We start from the raw sequence: 25492 nt of genomic DNA, 5'->3' as shown, positions 1-25492 counted from the left end.
GACCCACAGCTCCCTGCAAGGAGCCCCCGGGTGCCAAACACAGCCCCATATCACTGGCCCTGCACCCACAGGCAACAGACTCACAGCTCAATCTCCCCCTCTGAGACTCCAACCACCTCTGTGAGCCACCACTGTGTCTGCCAGCACAGCCATGCTCCCCCCAGGATGTTCCTCCAGCTCCTCCACAGGAGCTCCTGCATGGCTCATCCCCAGTGACCCCACCCTGAGGAGCCCAGACACGGCTCCCAGGACCCAAGACAAGTCCCCAGCCCTGCAGGAGCAGTGGGGCAGAGCGTGTCTGGCAGCAGCAGCAGCCCTGTCCCAGCCCAGGTCAATGTGAGTGGGTGTCCTGAGCCCGAGGCTGCACAGATGCACCCACTTCAGCCCTGGGGCTCTGCCGGCCCTGCAGTGCAGTGCCCTGCTGCCCTGAGGATTTGCTGTAGCACTGCCGCGGTGCCAGGGACTGCCAGGGCTCTCAGGGCTCAGGGCTCAGCAGCCCCTGGCTGTGCAGGGGGACAGGGAGCAAGGCTGCAAACGCTGCCTGCTGCAAGCCCTTGCTGGAGCACAGCAAATGCCCAGGTGTGGGGCAGGTACCTGAGCCATGACACACACCAAGGATCACCACACACACCCACACCAGCAATGCACTTTTATTAGGCTTTCAAAGCATTGATGGCTCAAGGCAATCCAAGTCTGCTAAAGGGGAAGCTTGGGGTCAGCAGGGGCTTCCCATTTCCAGCAGTGGGAAGACACAAGTCAGGCTGCTTGGAAAGAAGGAAATGTGCTTCTGATCACTGGTAGTGGTAGTCAGGAGTTCTTCTCTGGACAGCACGGCTTTGGCTTTGGCTGCTGCTTGAAGGTTGGTCTGTTTCTTTTTCCCCTATAAAGAGAGGAGTGTCATGTCCCAGAAGCATCGAGGCTGCCTGCTGATGGACAAGCACGAGGCAGGGACAGCCAGCAATGTCTCTCCAGCAAGGGTCTCCTCAGTCTGTGCCAGAGAGTTGGCCTGCAGTGAGCTCTGCTCCCTGAGCACATCCAACCCCTTTCTTCTCTCCCTTTCTGCCTCTGGCCACTGCTGCCACTGGACCAGTGGAGTTGTTGCCACAGAGCAGACACCTGCCTGCACAGCCCCTGATGCCCTCAGCCCTGACCCCGATGCCAGCAGGTCCTGGCTCTTCCCTCCACATTGGGATTGATCCCTACCCCACAGTGTGGGCACATTCAGAGCAGTGAGGAGTTGAAGGGCTGCTTTGGCTTCCAAGTAAGCCCCGTGTTCCCACCCAGCACAGCCCAGCTCCCTGCCCTCCCCACTCACCAATACTTAAATACCCACCTTGAGCATTCTGGGTGCGACGCACTATTTCTGCAGGGAGGACAGAGCAGTGTTAGGGTGCTCTCTGTGACCCACATCTCCCCCTGCCCCTAACACCAGAAACGGCCTCCCCCCAGAAGCCCCCAGGGAGCAGAGCAGGGAGGGAGGGCTGGGGGTGCAGGGACGGGGACACCCCATGGGCGGCAGGAGAGGAACAGTGTGCAGGGCTGCAGCAGCGGGGACAGGCAGAATTCCAGGCAGGGGCCAGTGCTGCCCCTTCCCTCTCAGCAGCACCACAAATGAACCCAAACACTGCTCATCCCGTGCCAAACTCTTACCGACGGCAGCTCCTACAGCGATTCCCAAAAGGATTATGACCGGAACTGTATATAAGGATGAGGAGGAAAATGACAGAGGGACAAGAGTGAGGCACTAAAGCTCCTCCCGGCTCAAACCCAGCGCCCTGTGCCGGGCAGAGCAGGGGCCCGGTGGCAGCAGCAGCTCCCCCAGGTCCACCCTCCTTCAGCCCTGCAGACACTCGGGAGGAAAGGGGAGAAGGGACAAACCCCAGGTTCTCCGTGCATTGTCCACACAGTCCCACTGTGGGTCCTGTGCCCCTGGCCCCACAAGCCCCCCAACTTACACATTGTCGGCTGGGGAGATGGGACAGTGACAGCTGCGATGAGTCTGTTCTAAGCCTGGTCCTTTGGGAAGCAAGAACAAGATTTTTATCCGAGGCACTGGGTGGGATAAGCGGGGCTTTGCCACCTTGCATGGTCACACCGAGCCACCCCTCTCCCACCCAGGAGACTCCAGCCACCCCAGAAAGAAGAGACCTCTCAGCCCCACCCCAGGCTCCTGCTCTGCCCAGGGCTACCTGGCTGCTCCGTCGGTGTGTAACTAAAGGAGGTGCAGACTCAGACCCACACGGAAATTGCAACATGTATCAAGAGGAAGGAGCTGGTTTTTAAATCATTCTTCAGACCCAGTATGGTTTCCTTATATGGTTATTTTCATTACATGACCTATCAGACATTGCCACATCAGTGACACACTTTCTTGATCTTCTAAAGGGTGATCATGTGTTGGGGTGTGTGGAAGCTTCCAGCAGTTTACTCTTCCTAAGGCATCTGCCATGTGGCTTTTCTTCCCAGGGTCAGGGGAGATAAGCTTCTCTGGACTACCATGGCATCCCACAGCCTGCAACTCAATTTTATCTTACCCCCCTCTCTAAACCAGTGCACCAAGGTGAGCAGTCCCCCGTTATTGCCCCCCCTCAGAGAAAGGTTGCTGTCCCCAAACACTCTCACAGAACCGCAGCGCCCCACACCACCAACCTTTTGTGTGTCTGTTGTTCTCTGATGTCAATGGCTGCCGGAAAGATCGAGATAGGGTGAGGCATTGAAGACTGTAGTCAAAATAGATAGTGCTGAGATAATGTAGCTAGGACTTCCCTTTTGCTAACAGAAGCCAGACTGAAGGAACTGATAAGGATTTAGCTGTCACGAACCCTAAAGGTTAAAAAGTCAGAGCTGAGGAAGACAATCTTACTTCATCATTTTGGGACCCCACCCCATTAAAAAGACCATCGACGTATTTCAAAGAACAAACTACGCATGCTTGGTGGCTTTTTGGGCTAATTACCATACGAAGCGGGGAATGGGAGGTATCAGAGCTATGAATATGCATTTGTAGTTTGTGTATTCAATACTCCTGTAGATAAAAGGCCCTGTGATGATCTGTAAATTGCGCGTGTGTTTCTGGGAGCTATCCCGCACGCTGCCCGGCGTCGTAATAAACATACAGGCAGGTACCTGAGCCATGACACACACCAAGCATCAAACACACACACCCACACCAGCAATGCACTTTTATTAGGCTTTCAAAGCATTGATGGCTCAAGGCAATCCAAGTCTGCTAAAGGGGCAACTGGGGGTCAGCAGGGGCTTCCCATTTCCAGCAGTGGGAAGACACAAGTCAGGCTGCTTGGAAGGAAGCAAATCTGCTTCTGATCACGGGCGGTGGTAATGAAGAGTTCTCTGGACAGCATGGCTTTGGCTTTGGCTGCTGCTTGAAGGTTGGTCTGTTTCTTTTTCCCCTATAAAGAAAGGAGTGTCATGTCCCAGAAGCATCGAGGCCTCCTGCTGATGGACAAGCACGAGGCAGGGACAGCCAGCAATGTCTCTCCAGCAAGGGTCTCCTCAGTCTGTGCCAGAGAGTTGGCCTGCAGTGAGCTCTGCTCCCTGAGCACATCCAACCCCTTTCTGCTCTTCTTTTCCACCTCTGGCCACTGCTGACACTGGACCAGTGGAGTTCTTGCCACAGAGCAGACACCTGCCTGCACAGCCCCTGATGCCCTCAGCCGTGACCCCGACCCCAGCAGGTCCTGGACCTTCCCACCACATTGGGATTGATCCCTATCCCACAGTCTGGGCACATTCAGACCAGTGAGGAGTTGAAAGGCTGCTTTGGCTTCAGAGTAAGCCCAGGGTACAGCCCCGTGTTCCCACCCAGCACAGCCCAGCTCCCTGCCCTCCCTATTCACCAAATTCACCAATACAGAAATACACACCTTTGGGAATCACAGTAACATCCCTCATTTGCATCTTTGCTGCTGCTGCTGCAGGGAGGACAGAGCAGTGTTAGGGTGCTCTCTGTGACCCACATCTCCCCCTGACACCAGAACCAGCCTCCCCAAAAGCCCCCAGGGACCAGAGCAGGGAGGGAGGGCTGGGGGTGCAGGGACGGGGACACCCCATGGGCGGCAGGAGAGGAACAGTGTGCAGGGCTGCAGCAGCGGGGACAGGCAGAATTCCAGGCAGGGGCCAGTGCTGCCCCTTCCCTCTCAGCAGCACCACAAATGAACCCAAACGCTGCTCATCCCGTGCCAAACTCTTACCGACAGCTGCAGCTCCTACGGTGACGCCCAAAAGGATTATGACCGGAACTGTATATAAGGATGAGAAGGCAAATGGCAGAAGGACAGGAGTTTGAGCACTGAAGCTCCTCCCGGCTGGAGCCCAGTGCCCTGTGTCGGGCAGGGCAGGGGCCCTGGAGCAGCAGCTCCCCCAGGTCCACCCCTCATCAGCCCTGCAGACACCCGGGAGGAGAGGGGAGAAGGGACAAACCCCAGAGTCCCCGTGCCCCGCTCCCTCAGTCCCTCTGTTGGTCCCGCACCTCCGACCCCGCGATCCCCCCAACTTACTCATGGTCGGCTGGGCAGAAGCGAGAGCTGCGATGAGACTGCTCTAAGCCTGGTACTTTGGAAAGCAAGAAGCAGATTTTTATCTTGGGCAGCAGGAGGGGCACGAAAGGCTCTGCTGCCCTGCAAGATCACCCCCAGCGACTCCTTTCCCACCCCACAGGCTGCCCCCTCCCCTCACAAGAGACTCCTCAGCTCCAGTCCAGGCTCCTGCCCAGCCCAGGGCTCGGTGGCTGCTCTGCTGGTGCAGTGAGATGAGCAGCCCCCGTTATTGTCCCGATCTCAGAGAAAGGTGCTGTCCCCAAACACCCACCTCGGGACCGCGGCACTCCAGGCTGTTTCTACTGTGCTCTGCAGAGCCGAGGGCTGCCGCTAAAATCCAGCTGGGGTATGACCGGGAGGTCAGGTGATTTTCGGGAAGTTCTAGAACTGATTTTTAGTTTCTCTTTTCCTCTGGAGGATGTTGTCTCTACGAATAAAGGGCTGCAGTTTTCCTGTCCTTGAAGTTGGACCCTGGGGGTGTCCCCCAGGGAGCCCTTTCGCCCCGGACAGGAGGTGTGGGAGCTGATGGGGAAGGAGGCGCCGGCCGGGGCTCCTCAGGCCTGTGCCAGGGCTCCTGGGCCTTCACGGGGTTTTCTCGAACAGTGAAATCCCGTGGATCTGGTGAGGGCCCCGGGCAGTCTGAGAGCAGAGCTGCAGCTGCTCCACCTGCCTCCTGTCCATCAGCCCCAAAAACCAGCCACAGCCCCAACTTGCACCGCCCTTTCTCCTGCCCCCTGCACCCACACAACGCATTCCTCTTCCCCCCTTCACCCCCCAGGACCCCCAAACTCCACATCCCCACATCTGTCCCTGTGCCAGAGCAGTGGTTGAAGGTTGGTGCAGCTGGGCCAGCACAGGGGGGCACCCACCTCCCACAGCCCCACGGCCCTGCCCACCTCCTTTGCCGTGACAGCACCGGGAGCCCTGGCACAGGACCCACAGCTCCCTGCAAGGAGCCCCGGGTGCCAAGCACAGCCCCACATCACTGGCCCTGCACCCACAGGCAACAGACTCACAACTCAATCTCTCCCCCCTGAGACCCCAACCACCTCTGTGAGCCACCACTGTGTCTGCCAGCACAGCCATGCTCCCCCCAGGATGTTCCTCCAGCTCCTCCACAGGAGCTCCTGCATGGCTCATCCCCAGTGACCCCACCCTGAGGAGCCCAGACACGGCTCCCAGGACCCAAGACAAGTGCCCAGCCGTGCAGGAGCAGTGGGGCAGAGCGTGTCTGGCAGCAGCAGCAGCCCTGTCCCAGCCCAGGTCAATGTGAGTGGGTGTCCTGAGCCCGAGGCTGCACAGATGCACCCACTTCAGCCCTGCGGCTCTGCCGGCCCTGCAGTGCAGTGCCCTGCTGCCCTGAGGATTTGCTGTAGCACTGCCGGGGTGCCAGGGACTGCCAGGGCTCTCAGGGCTCAGGGCTCAGCAGCCCCTGGCTGTGCAGGGGGACAGGGAGCAAGGCTGCAAACGCTGCCTGCTGCAAGCCCTTGCTGGAGCACAGCAAATGCCCAGGTGTGGGGCAGGTACCTGAGCCATGACACACACCAAGGATCACCACACACACCCCACACCAGCAATGCACTTTTATTAAGCTTTCAAAGCATTGATGGCTCAAGGCAATCCAAGTCTGCTAAAGGGAAAGCTTGGGGTCAGCAGGGGCTTCCCATTTCCAGCAGTGGAAAGACACAACTCAGGCTGCTTGGAAGGAAGCAAATCTGCTTCTGATCACTGGTAGTGGTAATGAGGAGTTCTTCTCAGGACAGCACAGTTTTGGATTTGGCTGCTGCTTGAAGCATGGTCTGTTTCTTTTTCCCCTATAAAGAAAGGAGTGTCATGTCCCAGAAGCATCGAGGCCTCCTGCTGATGGACAAGCACGAGGCAGGGACAGCCAGCAATGTCTCTCCAGCAAGGGTCTCCTCAGTCTGTGCCAGAGAGTTGGCCTGCAGTGAGCTCTGCTCCCTGAGCACATCCAGCCCCTTTCTGCTCTCCCTTTCCACCTCTGCCCACTGCTGCCACTGGACACAGGAGTTGTTGCCACAGAGCAGACACCTGCCTGCACAGCCCCTGATGCCCTCAGCCCTGACCTCAACCCCAGCAGGTCCTGGCTCTTCTCACCACATTGGGATTGATCCCTATCCCACAGTTTGGGCACAATCAGAGCAGTGAGGAGTTGAAAGGCTGCTTTGGGTTCAGAGTAAGCCCAGGGTACAGCCCCGTGTTCCCACCCAGCACAGCCCAGCTCCCTGCCCTCCCCACTCACCAATACAGAAATACCCACCTTGAGCATTCCAGGCGCGATGCGCTGCTTCTGCAGGGAGGACAGAGCAGTGTTAGGGTGCTCTCTGTGACCCACATCTCCCCCTGACACCAGCACCAGAACCGGCCTCCCCAAAAGCCCCCAGGGACCAGAGCAGGGAGGGAGGGCTGGGGGTGCAGGGACAGGGACACCCCATGGGCGGCAGGAGAGGAACAGTGTGCAGGGCTGCAGCAGTGGGGACAGGCAGAATTCCAGGCAGGGGCCAGTGCTGCCCCTTCCCTCCCAGCAGCACCACAAGTGAACCCCAAACAGCGCTCAACCCGTGCCAAACTCTCACCTACAATTACAGCTCCTACGATGACTCCCAGAAGGAATGCAATGCCAACTGGAGGGATGGCTAAGGAGAAAAATGACAGGAGGGCAGGAGTTTGGGCACTGAAGCTCCTCCCGGCTGGAGCCCAGTGCCCTGTGCTGGGCAGGGCAGGGGCCCGGTGGCAGCGTCAGCTCTTCCAGCCCCACCCTCCTTCAGCCCTGCAGACACTCGGGAGGAGAGGGGAGAAGGGACAAACCCCACGGTCTCTGTGCCCCCCGCTACTCACAGTCCCACTCTGGGTCCCCCGACCCTGACCCACGAGCCCCCAACTTACCCATGGTCACCTGGGGAGGCAGCGAGAGCTGCGAGGAGTCGGCTCTGAGCCTGGTCCTTTGGGAAGCAAGAACACAATTTATATCTCGGGCAGCAAGAGGGGCCTGAGGGGCTCTGCTGCCCTGCACGATCATCCCCAGCCACCCCTCCCCACCCAGCAGGACTCTCCGTCCCCTCAAGAGAGACCCCACTTTTTCCAGCCCCGGCTCCTGCCCAGCCCAGGGCTCGGTGGCAGCTCTGCTGGTTCAGTGAGGTGAGCAGCCCCTGTTATTGTCCCCACTCAGAGAAAGGCGCTGTCCCCAAACACCCACCACGGGACCGCAGCACCCCAGGCCACCAACCTCTTGTGTGTCTGTTGTGCTCTGAGGGGCCAAGGGCTGCCAGAAAGGTCCCACCAGTAAGCAAAGGTGTGGCTTGGGTGGCTCAGATGATTTCCGAGAATTTCAAACTGCTCGCTCAGTTTCACTTTCTCCTTAACTCTTGATGTTGCTGCCTCTGTTAGAGCAGGACTAGAGATCTCCAGTCCTCGGGCTCGGAGCCTGGGGCTGTCCCCCAGGGAGCCCTTTCACCCCGGACGGGAGGTGTGGGAGCTGATGGGGAAGGAGGCGCCAGGCCGGGGCTCCTCAGGCCTGTGCCAGGGCTCCTGGGCCTTCACGGGGCTGTTCCCGACCAGTGAAACCCCGAGGTTCTGGCGAGTGCCCCGGGCAGTCTGAGAGCAGAGCTGCAGCTGCTCCACCTGCCTCCTGTCCATCAGCCCCAAAACCCAGCCACAGCCCCACCCTGCACTGCCCTTTCTCCTGCCCCCTGCACCCACACAACATATTCCCCTGCACACCTTCACCCCCAGGACCCCCAAACTCCACATCCCCACATCTGTCCCTGTGCCAGAGCAGTGGTTGAAGGTTGGTGCAGCTGGGCCAGCACAGGGGGGCACCCACCTCCCACAGCCCCACGGCCCTGCCCACCTCCTTTGCCATGACAGCACCGGGAGCCCTGGCACAGGACCCACAGCTCCCTGCAAGGAGCCCCCGGGTGCCAAGCACAGCCCCACATCACTGGCCCTGCTCACTGCACACACAGGCAGCAGAGTCAGTGCTCAGTGTCAGCCCCAAGATGCCAGTCATTGCTGTAAGAGATTACTGTGGCTGCCACCTCAGCCATGGTGCCCCCAGAATGTTCCTCCCATACCCCAGGAGCTCCTGCTTGGCTTGGCACCAGTGACCAAAGACACACACCAAGCATCACCACACACATCCACATCTGCAATGCACTTTTATTAAGCTTTCAAAGCATTGATGGCTCAAGGCAATCCAAATCTGTTAAAGGGGCCGCTGGGGGTCAGCAGGCCATTTCCAGTTGCTGCAACGGGAAGACATGAATCAGGCTGCTTGGAAGGAAGCAAATCTGTTTCTGATCACTGATAGTGGTAATCAGGATTTCTTCTCTGGCCTTGTCTTTGGTTTCCACCTATAAAGAGAGGAGTTTCATGCCCCAGAAGCATCGAGGCCTCCTGCTGATGGACAAGCACGAGGCAGGGACAGCCAGCAATGTCTCTCCAGCAAGGGTCTCCTCAGTCTGTGACAGAGAGTTGGCCTGCAGTGAGCTCTGCTCCAGGAGCACATCCAACCCCTTTCTGCTCTCCCTTTCTCCCTCTGGCCACTGCTGCCACTGGACCAGTGGAGTTGTTGCCACAGAGCAGACACCTGCCTGCACAGCCCCTGATGCCCTCAGCCCTGACCCCGACTCCAGCAGGTCCTGGCTCTTCCCACCACATTGGGATTGATCCCAATCCCACAGTCTGGGCACATTCAGAGCAGTGAGGAGTTGAAGGGCTGCTTTGGCTTCAGAGTAAGCCCAGGGTACAGCCGCGTGTTCCCACCCATCAGAGTCCAGCTCCTTGCCCTGCCCTCTCACCAATACAGAAATACCCACCTTCGGCATTCTGGTCGCGACGCGCTCTTCCTGCAGGGAGGACAGAGCAGTGTTAGGGTGCTCTCTGTGACCCACATCTCCCCCTGACACCAGCACCAGAACCGGCCTCCCCAAAAGCCCCCAGGGACCAGAGCAGTGAGGGAGGGCTGGGGGTGCAGGGACGGGGACACCCCATGGGCGGCAGGAGAGGAACAGTGTGCAGGGCTGCAGCAGCGGGGACAGGCAGAATTCCAGGCAGGGGCCAGTGCTGTCCCTTCCCTCTCAGCAGCACCACAAATGAACCCAAACACTGCTCATCCCATGCCAAACTCTTACCGTAAGCTGCAAGTACTTCGATGACTGCCCAAAGGAATATGTCCGAAACTGTATATAAGGATGAGGAGGAAAATGACAGAGGGACAGGAGTTTGGGCACTGAAGCTCCTCCCCGCTCGAACCCAGCACCCTGTGCCGGGCAGAGCAGGGGCCCGGTGGCAGCAGCAGCTCCCCCAGGTCCACCCTCCTTCAGCCCTGCAGACACTCGGGAGGAAAGGGGAGAAGGGACAAACCCCAGGTTCTTCGTGCATTGTCCACACAGTCCCACTGTGGGTCCTGTGCCCCTGGCCCCATAAGCCCCCCAACTTACACATTGTCGGCTGGGGAGATGGGACAGTGACAGCTGCGATGAGTCTGTTCTAAGCCTGGTCCTTTGGGAAGCAAGAACAAGATTTTTATCCGAGGCACTGGGTGGGATAAGCGGGGCTTTGCCACCTTGCATGGTCACACCGAGCCACCCCTCTCCCACCCAGGAGACTCCAGCCACCCCAGAAAGAAGAGACCTCTCAGCCCCACCCCAGGCTCCTGCTCTGCCCAGGGCTACCTGGCTGCTCCGTCGGTGTGTAACTAAAGGAGGTGCAGACTCAGACCCACACGGAAATTGCAACATGTATCAAGAGGAAGGAGCTGGTTTTTAAATCATTCTTCAGACCCAGTATGGTTTCCTTATATGGTTATTTTCATTACATGACCTATCAGACATTGCCACATCAGTGACACACTTTCTTGATCTTCTAAAGGGTGATCATGTGTCGGGGTGTGTGGAAGCTTCCAGCAGTTTACTCTTCCTAAGGCATCTGCCATGTGGCTTTTCTTCCCAGGGTCAGGGGAGATAAGCTTCTCTGGACTACCATGGCATCCCACAGCCTGCAATTCAATTTTATCTTACCTCCCTCTCTAAACCAGTGCACCAAGGTGAGCAGTCCCCCGTTATTGTCCCCCCTCAGAGAAAGGTTGCTGTCCCCAAACACCCTCACAGAACCGCAGCGCCCCACACCACCAACCTTTTGTGTGTCTGTTGTTCTCTGATGTCAATGGCTGCCGGAAAGATCGAGATAGGGTGTGCCCGGTAAAATGATTATCCAGAAGTTCTGAAACGCTCCAATTCCTCCTGAACTCTTGACATTGATGCCTCTGCTAGAGATGGACTAGGGGTCTGCCGTCCTCATGGTCGGAGCCTGGGGGTGTCCCCCAGGGAGCCCTTTCGCCCCGGACGGGAGGTGTGGGAGCTGATGGGGAAGGAGGCGCCGGGCCGGGGCTCCTCAGGCCTGTGCCAGGGCTCCTGGGCCTTCACGGGGCTTTTCCCGACCGGTGAAACCCCATGGATCTGGTGAGGGCCCCGGGCAGTCTGAGAGCAGAGCTGCAGCCGCTCCACCTGCCTCCTGTCCATCAGCCCCAAAACCAGCCACAGCCCCAACTTGCACCGCCCTTTCTCCTGCTCCCTGCACCCACACAACATATTCCTCTGCTCCCCTGCAGCCCCCAGGACCCCCAAACTCCACCTCCCAACATCTGTCCCTGTGCCAGAGCAGTGGTTGAAGGTTGGTGCAGCTGGGCCAGCACAGGGGGGCACCCACCTCCCACAGCCCCACGGCCCTGCCCACCTCCTTTGCCGTGACAGCACCGGGAGCCCTGGCACAGGACCCACAGCTCCCTGCAAGGAGCCCCCGGGTGCCAAGCACAGCCCCACATCACTGGCCCTGCACCCACAGGCAACAGACTCACAACTCAATCTCCCCCCCTGAGACCCCAACCACCTCTGTGAGCCACCACTGGAGCTGCCAGCACAGCCATGCTCCCCCCAGGATGTTCCTCCAGCTCCTCCCCAGGAGCTCCTGCATGGCTCATCCCCAGTGACCCCACCCTGAGGAGCCCAGACACGGCTCCCAGGACCCAAGACAAGTCCCCAGCCCTGCAGGAGCAGTGGGGCAGAGCGTGTCTGGCAGCAGCAGCAGCCCTGTCCCAGCCCAGGTCAATGTGAGTGGGTGTCCTGAGCCCGAGGCTGCACAGATGCACCCACTTCAGCCCTGGGGCTCTGCCGGCCCTGCAGTGCAGTGCCCTGCTGCCCTGAGGATTTGCTGTAGCACTGCCGCGGTGCCAGGGACTGCCAGGGCTCTCAGGGCTCAGGGCTCAGCAGCCCCTGGCTGTGCAGGGGGACAGGGAGTAAGGCTGCAAACGCTGCCTGCTGCAAGCCCTTGCTGGAGCACAGCAAATGCCCAGGTGTGGGGCAGGTACCTAAGCCATGACACACACCAAGCATCACCACACACACCCACTCCTGCAATGCATGTTTATTAAGCTTTCAAAGCATTGATGGCTCAAGCAAATCCAAGTCTGCTAAAGGGGAAGCTGGGGGTCAGCAGGGGCTTCCCATTTCCAGCAGTGGGAAGACACAAATCAGGCTGCTTGGAAGGAAGCAAATCTGCTTCTGATCACTGGTAGTGGTATTCAGGAGTTCTTCTCTGGACAGCACGGCTTTGGCTTTGGCTGCTGATTGAAGGTTGGTCTGTTTCTTTTTCTTCTATAAAGAGAGGAGTGTCATGTCCCAGAAGCATCGAGGCTGCCTGCTGATGGACAAGCACGAGGCAGGGACAGCCAGCAATGTCTCTCCAGCAAGGGTCTCCTCAGTCTGTGCCAGAGAGTTGGCCTGCAGTGAGCTCTGCTCCCTGAGCACATCCAGCCCTTTTCTGCTCTTCTTTTCCACCTCTGGCCACTGCTGCCACTGGACACAGGATTTGTTGCCACAGAGCAGACACCTGCCTGCACAGCCCCTGATGCCCTCAGCCCTGACCCCGACCCCAGCAGGTCCTGGCTCTTCCCTCCACATTGGGATTGATCCCTATCCCACAGTCTGGGCACATTCAGAGCAGTGAGGAGTTGAAGGGCTGCTTTGGCTGCAGAGTAAGCCCAGGGTACAGCCCCGTGTTCCCACCCAGCACAGCCCAGCTCCCTGCCCTCCCTATTCACCAAATTCACCAATACAGAAATACACACCTTTGGGAATCACAGTAACATCCCTCATTTGCATCTTTGCTGCTGCTGCTGCAGGGAGGACAGAGCAGCGTTAGGGTGCTCTCTGTGACCCACATCTCCCCCTGCCCCTGACACCAGAACCGGCCTCTCCAAAAGCCCCCAGGGACCAGAGCAGGGAGGGAGGGCTGAGGGTGCAGGGACGGGGACACCCCATGGGCGGCAGGAGAGGAACAGTGTGCAGGGCTGCAGCAGCGGGGACAGGCAGAATTCCAGGCAGGGGCCAGTGCTGCCCCTTCCCTCTCAGCAGCACCACAAATGAACCCAAACGCTGCTCATCCCGTGCCAAACTCTTACCGACAGCTGCAGCTCCTACGGTGACGCCCAAAAGGATTATGACCGGAACTGTATATAAGGATGAGAAGGCAAATGGCAGAAGGACAGGAGTTTGGGCACTGAAGCTCCTCCCGGCTGGAGCCCAGTGCCCTGTGCCAGGCAGGGCAGGGGCCCTGGAGCAGCAGCTCTCCCAGCGCCACCCCTCATCAGCCCTGCAGACACTCAGGAGGAGAGGGGAGAAGAGACAAACCCCAGAGTCCCCGTGCCCCGCTCCCTCAGTCCCTCTGTTGGTCCCGCACCTCCGACCCCGCGATCCCCCCAAACTTACTCATGGTCGGCTGGGCAGAAGTGAGAGGTGCGATGAGACTGCTCTAAGCCTGGTACTTTGGAAAGGAAGAAGCAGATTTTTATCTTGGGCAGCAGGAGGGGCACGAAAGGCTCTGCTGCCCTGCAAGATCACCCCAGCGACTCCTTTCCCACCCCACAGGCTGCCCCCTCCCCTCACAAGAGACCCCTCAGCTCTAGCCCCGGCTCCTGCCCAGCCCAGGGCTCGGTGGCTGCTCTGCCGGTGCAGCGAGATGAGCAACTCCCGTTATTGTCCCGATCTCAGAGAAAGGTCCTGTCATCAAACACCCACCTCGGGACCGCGGCACTCCAGGCCACCAAGGTCGGATCTTTCTACTGTGCTCTGCAGAGCCGAGGGCTGCCGCTAAAATCCAGCTGGGGTATGACCGGGAGGTCAGGTGATTTTCGAGAAGTTCTAGGACTGATTTTTAGTTTCTCTTTTCCTCTGGAGGATGTTGTCTCTACTAATAAAGGGCTGCTGTTTTCCTGTCCTTGAAGTTGGACCCTGGGTGTGTCCCCCAGGGAGCCCTTTCGCCCCGGACGGGAGGTGTGGGAGCTGATGGGGAAGGAGGCGCCGGGGCGGGGCTCCTCAGGCCTGTGCCAGGGCTCCTGGGCCTTCACGGGGCTTTTCTCGAACAGTGAAACCCCGTGGATCTGGTGAGGGCCCCGGGCAGTCTGAGAGCAGAGCTGCAGCCGCTCCACCTGCCTCCTGTCCCCCGGGCAGCCCCAAAACCAGCCACAGCCCCACCCTGCACCGCCCTTTCTCCTGCCCCCTGCACCCACACAACTCGTTCCCCTGCCCCCCTTCACCCCCAGGACCCCCAAACTCCACATGCCCACATCTATCCCTGTGCCAGAGCAGTGTTTAAAGGTTGGTGCAGCTGGGCCAGCACAGGGGGGCACCCACCTCCCACAGCCCCACGGCCCTGCCCACCTCCTTTGCCATGACAGCACCGGGAGCCCTGGCACAGGACCCACATCTCCCTGCCAGGACCCCCGGGTGCCAAGCACAGCCCCACATCACTGGCCCTGCTCACTGCACACACAGACAGCAGAGTCAGTGCTCAATGTCAGCCCCAAGATGCCAGTCATTGCTGTAAGAGATTACTGTGGCTGCCACCTCAGCCATGGTGCCCCCAGAATGTTCCTCCCGTACCCCAGGAGCTCCTGCTTGGCTTGGCACCAGTGAGCAAACACACACACCGGGCATCACCACACACATCCACATCTGCAATGCACTTTTATTAAGCTTTCAAAGCATTGATGGCTCAAGGCAATCCAAATCTGTTAAAGAGGCATCTGGGGGTCAGCAGGGCATTTCCATTTCCAGCATTGGGAAGACATGAATCAGTCTGCTTGGAAGGAATCCAATCTGCTTCTGATCACTGGTAGTGGTAGTCAGAATTCCCATCTATAAAGAGAGGAGTGTCATGTCCCAGAAGCATCGAGGCCTCCTGCTGATGGACAAGCACGAGGCAGGGACAGCCAGCAATGTCTCTCCAGCAAGGGTCTCCTCAGTCTATGCCAGAGAGTTGGCCTGCAGTGAGCTCTGCTCCAGGAGCACATCCAGCCCCTTTCTGCTCTCCCTTTCCACCTCTGGCCACTGCTGCCACTGGACCAGTGGAGTTGTTGCCACAGAGCAGACACCTGCCTGCACAGCCCCTGATGCCCTCAGCCCTGACCTCGACCCCAGCAGGTCCTGGCTCTTCCCACCACATTGGGATTGATCCCTATCCCACAGTCTGGGCACATTCACACCAGTGAGGTGTTCAAAGGCTGCTTTGGCTGCAGAGTAAGTCCAGGGTACAGCCCCGTGTTCCCACCCAGCACAGCCCAGCTCCCTGCCCTCCCCACTCATTAACATGGAAATGTGCATGAGACCCACATCTCCCCCTGACACCAACACCAGAACCAGCCTCCCCAAAAGCCCCCAGGGACCAGAGCAGGGAGGGAGGGCTGGGGCTGCAGGGACGGGGACACCCCATGGGCGGCAGGAGAGGAACAGTGTGCAGGGCTGCAGCAGCGGGGACAGGCAGAATTCCAGGCAGGGGCCAGTGCTGCCCCTTCCTTCTCAGCAGCTCCCCAAGTGAACTTAAACGCTGCTCCTCCCATGCCAAACTCTTACCTCTATATTTATATTCATAATAGAATATAACAATTAGGATGGCAGCTCCGATTGCAAGTTGGGGAACTGCAAATAAGAAGGAAAATGACAGGTGGGCAGGAGTGTGGGCACTAAAGCTCCTTCCAGCTGGAGCCCAGTACCCTGTGCTGGGCAGGGCAGGGGCCCGGTGGCAGCAGCAGCTCTCCCAGCCCCACCCTCCTTCAGCCCTGCAGACACCCGGGAGGAGAGGGGAGAAGGGACAAACCCCACGGTCTCCGTGCCTCATCCACGCGGTCCCACTGCAGGCCCCATGCCCCTGGGCCCATAAGCCCCCCAACTTACCCATGGTCGGCTGGGTGGGAGCGAGAGCTCTGATGAGTCTGCTCAAAGCCAGGTCCTTTGGGAAGAAAGAACAAGATTTTTTCTCGAGGCACCAGGTGGGGTCAGTGGGGCTTTGCCACCTTGCACAATCACACCCAGCCATCCCTCTCCCATCCAGGAGACCCTGGCCACCCCATAAAGAAGTGACCCCTCAGCCTCATCCCAGGCTCCTCCCCTTCCCAGGGCTACCTGGCAGTTTTGCTGGTGTGTAAACGAAGGTGGTGCAGACTCAGACACACAGGGGGACAATTGAGAGAAAGGAGCTTGTTTTATACCCTTCTCCAAGACTCGGTATTTCCTTGTATGGTTTTTATCACTAAGTGACCTATCAGAGATTGCCACATCAGGAACACACTTTCTTAATGTCCTTCTAAGATATGCTCATGTGCTGGGGCATGTGGAGGGTTCCAGCAGGTTCCTCTCCCTAGAGCATCCACCACACGGCATTTCTTCCCAACGTCAGCAGAGATAAGCTGCTCTGTGCTCCCATGGCATTCTGTAGGTGCATCCCACAGCTTGGAACTCCATTTTATCTTATCTCTCTCTCTACACCAGTGCACCCAGGTGAGCAGCCCCCATTGTTGTCCCCCCTCAGAGGAAGGTGCTGTCCCCAAACACCCACTGCAGGAGCACAGCACCCCACCCCACCCCCCTCTCCTGGGTGTACTGTGCTCTGAGGGTCAAAGTGCTGCAGGAAACATCCCAATAGGGAGTGTCAGGACAGGTAATCCAGGAGAAATTGCTTAATTGCTGTGTTTCACTTTCATTCTCACCAACTCTTGATGTTGCTGAGCCTGCTGGAGCGGGGCTGGGGCTCCCAAGTCTCCAGGACATTGGACCCTGGGGTTTTCCCTGCAGGAAGCCTGTGGCTTTCCACAGTGGGGAACTGTGAGGAATTCTTTTAAAATAGATGGTCTGGAATGGAATTAAGGCAACCGAGACAACAGTGTACCTGAAAACCATTTATTGATAATGAAAAAACTAACAAAGAAAGAATTTACTCTACTAAAAGGTGCTGGAAAAGACAGAGAAGGAGAAAGAAAAACGGAAAAGGAATGGTGAGAGAGACATAGAGAGGAAGCCAGAGGCAAACAGCGAGAGTTACCACCAGCAGCAGCCCGGGGGGTGCCGTCCATGCCCGCACGATGCGGGATGTGCTCGCGGCTGCCTCTGGACGGCTCCTGCGGCGACGGGCACCGGACACGCGGTGAGGGAGTGGGTGCTCGGGCAGGAGGGGTGGGGGCCTGGACAGGCTCACGGGGGGATGGGGCAGCAGGGTGGGCTGGATGGGAGGCGGGCAGGGTTGGACGCAGGCGGCTCAGGCAGGAGCACAGGGACGAAGCCGCAGGGCGGTGGTCGGGACAGAGGGGGGTGGGACAGAGGCGAGGGCGAGCAAGAGCCCACGAGGGCAGAAGAGGCAAAAGACAAGCAGGAGCCAGGGCAAAAAGGACAGAAACTCGGCGGGCCTAAGAAAAAGCAAAAATGCAAGAGTCACAGGACCACAGACACCAAAAGCAGGAGAGTCACCAAGGCCCAAAAGCAACAGCACAAAAAACCCCCTCAGTCAAAAAATAAACAATTTTAAAAACCCACAAAAAACGACAAACGAACAAATAAACAACAACAAGAAAAAAAAAAAAACCACAACAACAACAACAACAAAAAAAACCCCCACGACTAAAAAGCAGTTCCCTAAAGCCCCCAGAGCTTGACACAGCCATGCTCCCCCCAGGATGTTCCTCCAGCTCCTCCCCAGGAGCTCCTGCATGGCTCATCCCCAGTGACCCCACCCTGAGGAGCCCAGACACGGCTCCCAGGACCCAAGACAAGTGCCCAGCCCTGCAGGAGCAGTGGGGCAGAGCGTGTCTGGCAGCAGCAGCAGCAGCCCTGTCCCAGCCCAGGTCAATGTGAGTGGGTGTCCTGAGCCCGAGGCTGCACAGATGCACCCACTTCAGCCCTGGGGCTCTGCCGGCCCTGCAGTGCAGTGCCCTGCTGCCCTGAGGATTTGCTGTAGCACTGCCGCGGTGCCAGGGACTGCCAGGGCTCTCAGGGCTCAGGGCTCAGCAGCCCCTGGCTGTGCAGGGGGACAGGGAGCAAGGCTGCAAACGCTGCCTGCTGCAAGCCCTTGCTGGAGCACAGCACATGCCCCGGTGTGGGGCAGGTACCTGAGCCATGACACACACCAAGCATCCCCACACAGACACTCTGGCACTCTTCATTCATTGTTTTATGGTTTTATGAGTAAAATTAATCCAAACCATTTTAAGCGGAAGCTATTTGAGGGATTTGGCTTTCCAGCCTCTGCCATTTGAAGGTGAGTCAGATTGCTTGGAAGGAAGGAATCTTGTGATTTTTCTCCTTTGCATTGAACACAGGGAGATGTTTCTGTGCCGGCATGCAACAGGCTATTGCTCAGAGGAAAGAGTCAGGCCATTCTTCTCTCTCCAGCAAAGAGAGGAGTGTCATGTCCCAGAAGCATCGAGGCCTCCTGCTGATGGACAAGCACGAGGCAGGGACAGCCAGCAATGTCTCTCCAGCAAGGGTCTCCTCAGTCTGTGACAGAGAGTTGGCCTGCAGTGAGCTCTGCTCCCTGAGCACATCCAGCCCCTTTTCTGCTCTCCCTTTCCACCTCTGGCCACGGCTGCCACTGGACCAGTGGAGTTGTTGCCACAGAGCAGACACCTGCCTGCACAGCCCCTGATGCCCTCAGCCCTGACCCCGACCCCAGCAGGTCCTGGCTCTTCCCACCACATTGGGATTGATCCCTATCCCACAGTTTTGGCACATTCAGACCAGTGTGGTGTTCAGAGGCAGATCAGGCTGCAGAGTAAGCCCAGGGTACAGCTCCCTGTTCCCACCCAGCACAGCCCAGCTCCCTGCCCTCCCCACTCACCAGTTTTAAAACAGAAGGAAAACGATCCACTGCGAGACTTCGTTGCACCGCAGAACATCCCCTTACCATTTTTGAGTGCTGCAGGGAGGACAGAGCAGTGTTAGGGTGCTCTCTGTGACCCACATCTCCCCGTGCCCCTGACACCAGAACCAGCCTCCCCAAAAGCCCCCAGGGACCAGAGCAGGGAGGGAGGGCTGGGGGTGCAGGGACGGGGACACCCCATGGGCGGCAGGAGAGGAACAGTGTGCAGGGCTGCAGCAGTGAGGGCAGGCAGAATTCCAGGCAGGGGCCAGTGCTGCCCCTTCCTTCTCAGCAGCACCACAAGTTAACCCAAACACTACTTATCCCATGCCAGATTCTCACCTACGATAGTAAATCCAATGATGAGTACAGTAACTACAACGGCGGTTGCGATTGCAGTGGTGGCATCAACTGCAAATAAGAAAGAAAATGACATAAGGGCAGGAGTGGGGAAATTAAGCTCGTCGTGGCTGGAGCACAATGCCCTGTGCTGGGCAGGGCAGAGGTCCGGTGGCAGCAGCAGCTCTCCCAGCCCCACCCTTATTCAGCCCTGCAGACGCCCAGGAGGAGAGGGGAGACGGGACAAACCGCAGGGTCCCCGTGCCCACCTCTCTCCACCCCGCCCCCCCCCCCCCCCCCCATCTGTCCCACTGGAGGTCATGTATCCCTGGGCCCAATGAGCCACCCAACTTACCCATGGTCGGCCGAGTGGGAGCAAGAGCAGTGATGAATCTGCTCTAACCCGGGTCCTTTGGGAAGCAAGAACAAGATTTTTACCCGAGGTGGCAGGTGGGGTCAGTGGGGATTTGCCACCTTGTGTGGCAATGCCCAGCCACCCCTCTCCCATCCAGGAGACTCCAGCCACCCCAGAAAGAGGAAACCCCTCTGCCCCCACCCAGGCTACCTCGCTGCTTTGCTGGTGTGTAAATGGACCTGCAGACTCAGGCCCACACGGATACTGAAATATTTCTTGAGAGGAAGGAGCTGGTTTTATACCCTTCTTCAAGATCCAGTATTTCCTTATATGGTTAAATGACCTATCAGACATTGCCATATCAGCAGACATTTTCCTAATGTCCTTGTAAGGAGTGATCATGTGCTGGGGCGTGTGGAGGGTTCCAGCAGATTCCTCTCCCTAGAGCATCCACCACGTGGCATTTCTTCCCAACATCAGCAGAGATAAGCTGCTCTGTGCTCCCATGGCATTCTGCAGGTGCATCCCACAGCTTGGAACTCCATTTTATCTTATCTCTCTCTCTACACCAGTGCACCCAGGTGAGCAGCCCCCATTGTTGTCCCCCCTCAGAGGAAGGTGCTGTCCCCAAACACCCACTGCAGGAACACAGCACCCCACCCCACCCCCCTCTCCTGGGTGTACTGTGCTCTGAGGGTCAAAGTGCTGCAGGAAACATCCCAATAGGGAGTGTCAGGACAGGTAATCCAGGAGAAATTGCTCAGTCACTGAGTTTTGCTTCCATTCTCATCAACTCTTGATGTTGCTGATTCAGCAGGAGCGAGGCTGGGGCTCCCCAGTCTCCAGAACTTTGGACCCTGGGGTTTTCCCTGCAGGAAGCTTGTGGCTTTCCACAGTGGGGAACTGTGAGGAATTCCTTTAAAATAGATGGTCTAGGATGAAATTAAGTAAACTGAGACAACAGTGTATCTGAAAACCATTTATTGATAATGAAAAAACTAACAAAGAAAGAATTTACTCTACTAAAAGGTGCTGGAAAAGACAGAGAAGGAGAAAGAAAAACGGAAAAGGAATGGTGAGAGAGACATAGAGAGGAAGCCAGAGGCAAACAGCGGGAGTTACCACCAGCAGCAGCCCGGGGGGTGCCGTCCATGCCCGCACGATGCGGGATGTGCTCGCGGCTGCCTCTGGACGGCTCCCGCGGCGACGGGCACCGGACACGCGGTGAGGGAGTGGGTGCTCGGGCAGGAGGGGTGGGGGCCTGGACAGGCTCACGGGGGGATGGGGCAGCAGGGTGGGCTGGATGGGAGGCGGGCAGGGTTGGACGCAGGCGGCTCAGGCAGGAGCACAGGGACGAAGCCGCAGGGCGGTGGTCGGGACAGAGGGGGGTGGGACAGAGGCAAGGGCGAGCAAGAGCCCACGAGGGCAGAAGAGGCAAAAGACAAGCTGGAGCCAGGGCAAAAAGGACAGAGAGAGGGCTAGGACCAGGGCAAAGAAGCACAGAAGCTCGGCAGGCTGGAGCCAAAGCACAAATGCAAGAGCAGCAGGCCTCCATACTCAAAAAGCCAGAGAGTCACAGAGGCCCAAAAGCAAAAGTGAGACAGTGAAGTTAACCAAAGCTTTACACCCCAAATCTCAGCATCAATCCCAGGAAGATGGTTTCAATCTTGGCGGGCCCAAATGGATGTGGGCAGTGTTAAAAATGGGCGGAGATAATATTTTTCTCCTTAAAATGCCTTTACTGATCAGCTCTCAAAGGGGTAGCTCGAGGGATGGTCTGCTCTTCCTGGTTCACCCGTGAGGAGAAGGGTCTGTTCGGCTTTGCAGCCTCAGGTCACTGCCGAGCCGGGAGCCCCGCCCTCGCAGGTGTGCCTGGAGCTCACTTTTGCCGGGCCGATGTGGGGTTATCTTCCCCCTTGGGCACATTTTAAGTTACAGTGAGATACAAAAAACTATTTATCAACACTTTATGGCATAGCCAGTTCAGTACTGTCTTTTGTGGGTCTAGATTTTGCGTTGGTTTGTTTTGGCGGGGGACTTTTGGTGCTGAATATGTCCCAGTTCACAGCGGGGCTTTATGGGTGTTTTACTCATTTCCATGCCAATGGAACGCACACGGCTAGGATGTGCCGATGGGGCGCACATGGTGGCTGAGCTTGGGAACTTGGCAGGGGCCTGGGGCCAGACTTGGCGGTGGCGGGGGTAGATCCACGCTGGCAGCGGCGGCTGCTTTGCGGCGGCTGTGGGGGCGTGGGGGTCCGGGCTGCTCTGCAGCGGCGGGGCTGGGCCAGTAGTGGCTGGGGCTGTGGGCACACGGGGCCACGCTAGTGGAGGCTGCGGCGGCCACTTCGAGGAAGGTAGCACGGGTCCAGGCCAGTTGTTGGCAGCTCGGGGGTCTCGCAGTCCTGATGGTGGGGGGGCCACGCCGCCCCAGTGGCAGCAGCATCTGCAGGGGTGCACGGCGTGGCCCGGTGGCAGCTGGCCAGGGGGCTGTGGTGGGGGAGCAGGGCCGCCGTCAGGGGCTCTGGCTGCTTTGGCCTCCGGCGGCTCAGTGGCAGCAGTGGCGGTGGGCTGGCTCCGGTGGCCCGGGGGCTCTGGCCCCGGCGGCAGCTGGGGTCTCATGGTGCCATGCCACCCCAGTGGCAGCTTCGGCCTCGTGGCGATATTGGCCGTGCTGCTGTTCTGGCCTCTAGCAGTTCTTTGGCGGCCGTGGGGGCGCACGTGTCCGATGGTGGGTTGGGGTCTTCTACAGCATTGAGCAGCCATGCCCTGGCCCTCTCTAAGGCGGTGGCAGGGGTTGCTGCTTTGGCCCCCGGTGGCTCTGTGGCGGCAGCGGTGGGGGGGCGCACGGGCGGTCAAGGTGCCACATTTCACCCCCGCGGGGAGTAGGGCTGTTGGCTTCTAGTGAGCAAACAGGCCCCCCTGCTTTTGCAGGGGGACCACGGAAGTGGCCCCCACTGCTACATCACAGGGACTTACAATTACAAATTATTTATAACATTAATACATTTATTATACAACAATTAAGAGGATTTTAACACCTTAAACTTTTAACATATACCCAGGAGTTTTTTTTAAACTTTATTTCTTTCAGGCAGCACAAGCCACACACCCCAGCTTGGTTGTCTTGATTCTTAGCCTTTGGACATGTCAACAGAGGGGCTTGGGCCTGCGAGTCCTGGGCTTTGAATCCTCTCTTCTGCATAGTTATACCACAAACAGCCAGAGCAATTGGAAAGGTCTTTTTGACCTGCTGGGAGCCAGGCTGCAGCTTTGGAGAGAAGGGTGAGGGTGGTGGCACCTGAACTTTCTCCCCAGCTCAGCCACCAACTCATCCCCCAGCCCCAGCCCACACTTCCCGTCACTCCTGAGGATCGATGGCACCTCATGTCTTGTCCCTTCCAATCTGTACCTGGGTTGTACCCTCTGTAAATTGGCCTGACTTTCCTACCTCGTTTGGGCATTAGGAGGCAGAATTCCATAGGCTGCTTTGCAGCCCCGTGATGAAAGGTGCTATAAAACTGCAAAGTGTTACTTCAGAAGATGTAACTAGGTCACCAGTGCATCGTACCCTATATTAAACAGACATTTTCTTATACGAGACTTTATAGAGTTCAATGTATGGTATTAATCAGTGAATTATGGAGACCCTCAAAACAGTTTTTGTTTCAATCGTATCTGTATTCTGGAAAAGTGATTAAAAACTTTTAACCTTAATAAAAGAGTGCATCCATCCTATTTCCTCTATGATGTTGGAATCCAAAAGCAGTTTCCAGAACTAATACACAGCTGAAAAGCAGAATCTCACAGATTTCATATGGGGAAGGTTCAGCAGCTTTTAAGCCACAGTTAAAATTGCAGCTGATCACCTGCACAGCAACTCCTGGTGGTTCCCACATGGTGTTCCCAAAAGTCACACTGGTTTTGTTCCTCTGCTGTGGGCTGTGACTCCACACCTGCCCCAAACCGAGTGCAGGGGAACTGGGGGCACCATCAGGGACTGGCTCAGTCCTGGGGACTGAACATCCCCTGTGCTCTGTCACCCTCGAATGCCACCATCACCCAGGAGCTGCAGAGACAAAGAAACACCATCTCTGCTGCAGGCAAAGAACCTTTATTGGCTTCAGGGCACTCCCTGTTCGGGAGAATGCAAAGCTTTTAAAAGGGGAGGCAAAGCCCCGAGGGGTCTGTGGGGGTTTCCCAGCACCAGCCATTGTGCATGGCAAGGCTTGGGATCAGGTACCTCCTTGGGTTCTCTTGGGTTCCTTGTCTGCAGTGGTCTCCTCCTCATGTTTGTCACTCAAGTTACTTTTTCTTGGGTTTGTCACTTGGATTTTCATCCTTTTTTAGGCTTGTCACTTGGAGGTCTCTTTCACTCGGACACACACGCACCGCCTGCTGCACCAGCTGAGCCCAGGGCAGCTGTCAGCCCCATTTTCGTAACAATAGACAAACTTGCATCTCCTGCAAAGACAGAACGAGGGGTGAAATCCCAGGAACATCGAGGCTGCCTGCTGAGGGACCGAGCACTGGGCACAGCCAGCCAAGGACTCCTCCTGGGCAGCCAGAACCCAGAGAGTTCAGAGCAATTCAGACCAGTGAGGAGTTAAAGGGCTGCTTTGGCTCTAGAGCCAGCCCAGGCCACAAGCCTGTGTTCCCTGCCATGCAGATGAAGCCCAGCTCCTCTGCCATCCCCACTAGCCTATCGACTCCAGTACGTCCACAGCGCCCTCGGCTGCCAGTCCGCCGCCGTCGGCGACGGCAGCTGCGGCCGCTATCTTGGCAGCGATGGAGCCGGCGGCGATGCCGGCTCCTGTGAACCCCAGAGCGCCGACTGCCACCGGGAGCCCAGCCAGTGCCGCTCCTGCAGAAAGGACAGAGCAGTGTTAGGGTGCTCTCTGTGACCCACAGCTCCCCCTGACACCAGCACCAGAACCAGCTTCCCCAAAAGCCCCCAGGGACCAGAGGAGGGAGGGAGGGCTGGGGGTGCAGGGACATCCTATGGGCGACAGGAGAGGAACAGTGTGCAGGGCTGCAGCAGTGGGGACAGGCAGAATTCCAGGCAGGGGCCAGGGCTGCCCCTCCTCCACCCCACCTGCACCCCAATTCTCCCCAGCCCTGCTACGTGCAGCCCCCAGCCCAGCCCAGCCCAGCCCAGCACCACACGAGGCTGGGACAGGCCAGGGAACCCGAGCGCTGCTCATCCAGTGCCACACTCTCACCTGCTCCCACTGTGGCTCCAATGACAGTTCCCATGGCATTCCTAATATTCTCTGAGAAAGAAAAAGGCAGGAGGGCAGGAAGGGCAGCAGCACGCACAGCAAAGCTCCCCTGAGCAGAGCTGAGCACTCTGTGCCAGGCAGAGCAGGATCCCAGAGGCAGCAGCAGCTCCTCCAGCCTCCTCCTTCCTTCATCTCCCCCAGCCCCTCAAGACCCCTGGGAAGAGGCCACTGCTGGGGTGGGTCCCACTGCCCCCCAGGCTGGGAGGAGAAGGGAGAAGTGGCACAGCCCAGAGTGCCCACACACCCTGCTGGGACACAGGGCACGGGTCAGCCCCGTCTGTCACCTGCCACCAGCACAAGATGAATCAGAGTTCATAACAAGCCCACCCACTGCCTTGCCAGCCCCTCCCTGTGCAGGAGGAGAGAGAGCAGGGCTGGAAACACTCACCACTGGGATTCCTTCCTGCAGCACAGCCAATCCCAAGGCACTTAGCAGGTACCCGGGCCCCACTGCACACCCACCACCACTACAGCCCCTGCAATGCACTTTTGCTTTCAGGGCATCTATCACTCCAGCACATGCCCAGCTCTTCAGAGGGTGGCCAAACTGCTGGGGCTTCCCAGTGCCTACCAGGCTGCCTGGCTGGGATCTCGGGATCAGGCATCTGCTTGGCTTCTCTTGAGAAGTCACAGAGAATGACAGACTGGACTAGATTGGAAAAGACCCTTGAGGCCATCAAGTCCAACCTATGACCTAACACCTCCTCATCAACTAAACCATGGCACTGAGTGCCATGTCCAGACTTTCTTTCAACATGTCC

At 57.9% G+C, this 25492-nt stretch overlaps 2 protein-coding genes and 3 long non-coding RNA genes across 7 annotated transcripts in view; all 5 read right to left on the bottom strand.

Annotated features, from left to right (window-relative positions):
• The window catches only part of LOC310920015 (interferon alpha-inducible protein 27-like protein 2A), a 46228-nt gene extending 38353 nt beyond the window's left edge, over positions 1-7875 (bottom strand). The window contains exons 1-5 of the transcript XR_014591887.1: positions 7801-7875; positions 7461-7516; positions 7151-7210; positions 6835-6864; positions 6134-6370 (exon numbers count right to left, since the gene is read on the bottom strand). The gene's annotated coding sequence lies outside the window, so the exon portion shown is untranslated. Of the gene's footprint in view, positions 6371-6834; positions 6865-7150; positions 7211-7460; positions 7517-7800 lie in introns of the transcript that reaches the window.
• The window catches only part of LOC310920013 (uncharacterized protein), a 44065-nt gene that overhangs the window by 13657 nt on the left and 4916 nt on the right, over positions 1-25492 (bottom strand). The window lies entirely within an intron of this gene.
• Positions 643-2272, bottom strand: LOC310919798. Its single transcript, XR_014591866.1, has 5 exons — positions 2190-2272; positions 1956-2016; positions 1651-1695; positions 1334-1363; positions 643-880 (listed from the first exon to the last, which is right to left on the bottom strand). It is a non-coding gene; the product is annotated as an uncharacterized lncRNA (long non-coding RNA).
• On the bottom strand, positions 8720-10347 carry LOC310920021. Its single transcript, XR_014591898.1, has 5 exons — positions 10250-10347; positions 10016-10076; positions 9707-9754; positions 9392-9421; positions 8720-8926 (listed from the first exon to the last, which is right to left on the bottom strand). It is a non-coding gene; the product is annotated as an uncharacterized lncRNA (long non-coding RNA).
• On the bottom strand, positions 13037-13715 carry LOC310920025. Its single transcript, XR_014591901.1, has 3 exons — positions 13649-13715; positions 13340-13394; positions 13037-13080 (listed from the first exon to the last, which is right to left on the bottom strand). It is a non-coding gene; the product is annotated as an uncharacterized lncRNA (long non-coding RNA).

This window comes from Zosterops lateralis (genome assembly GCF_965231275.1).
Source record: "Zosterops lateralis genome assembly, chromosome: 28".
Lineage (NCBI taxonomy): Eukaryota > Metazoa > Chordata > Aves > Passeriformes > Zosteropidae > Zosterops > Zosterops lateralis.
This window is presented reverse-complemented; position numbering and strand designations above follow the sequence as displayed.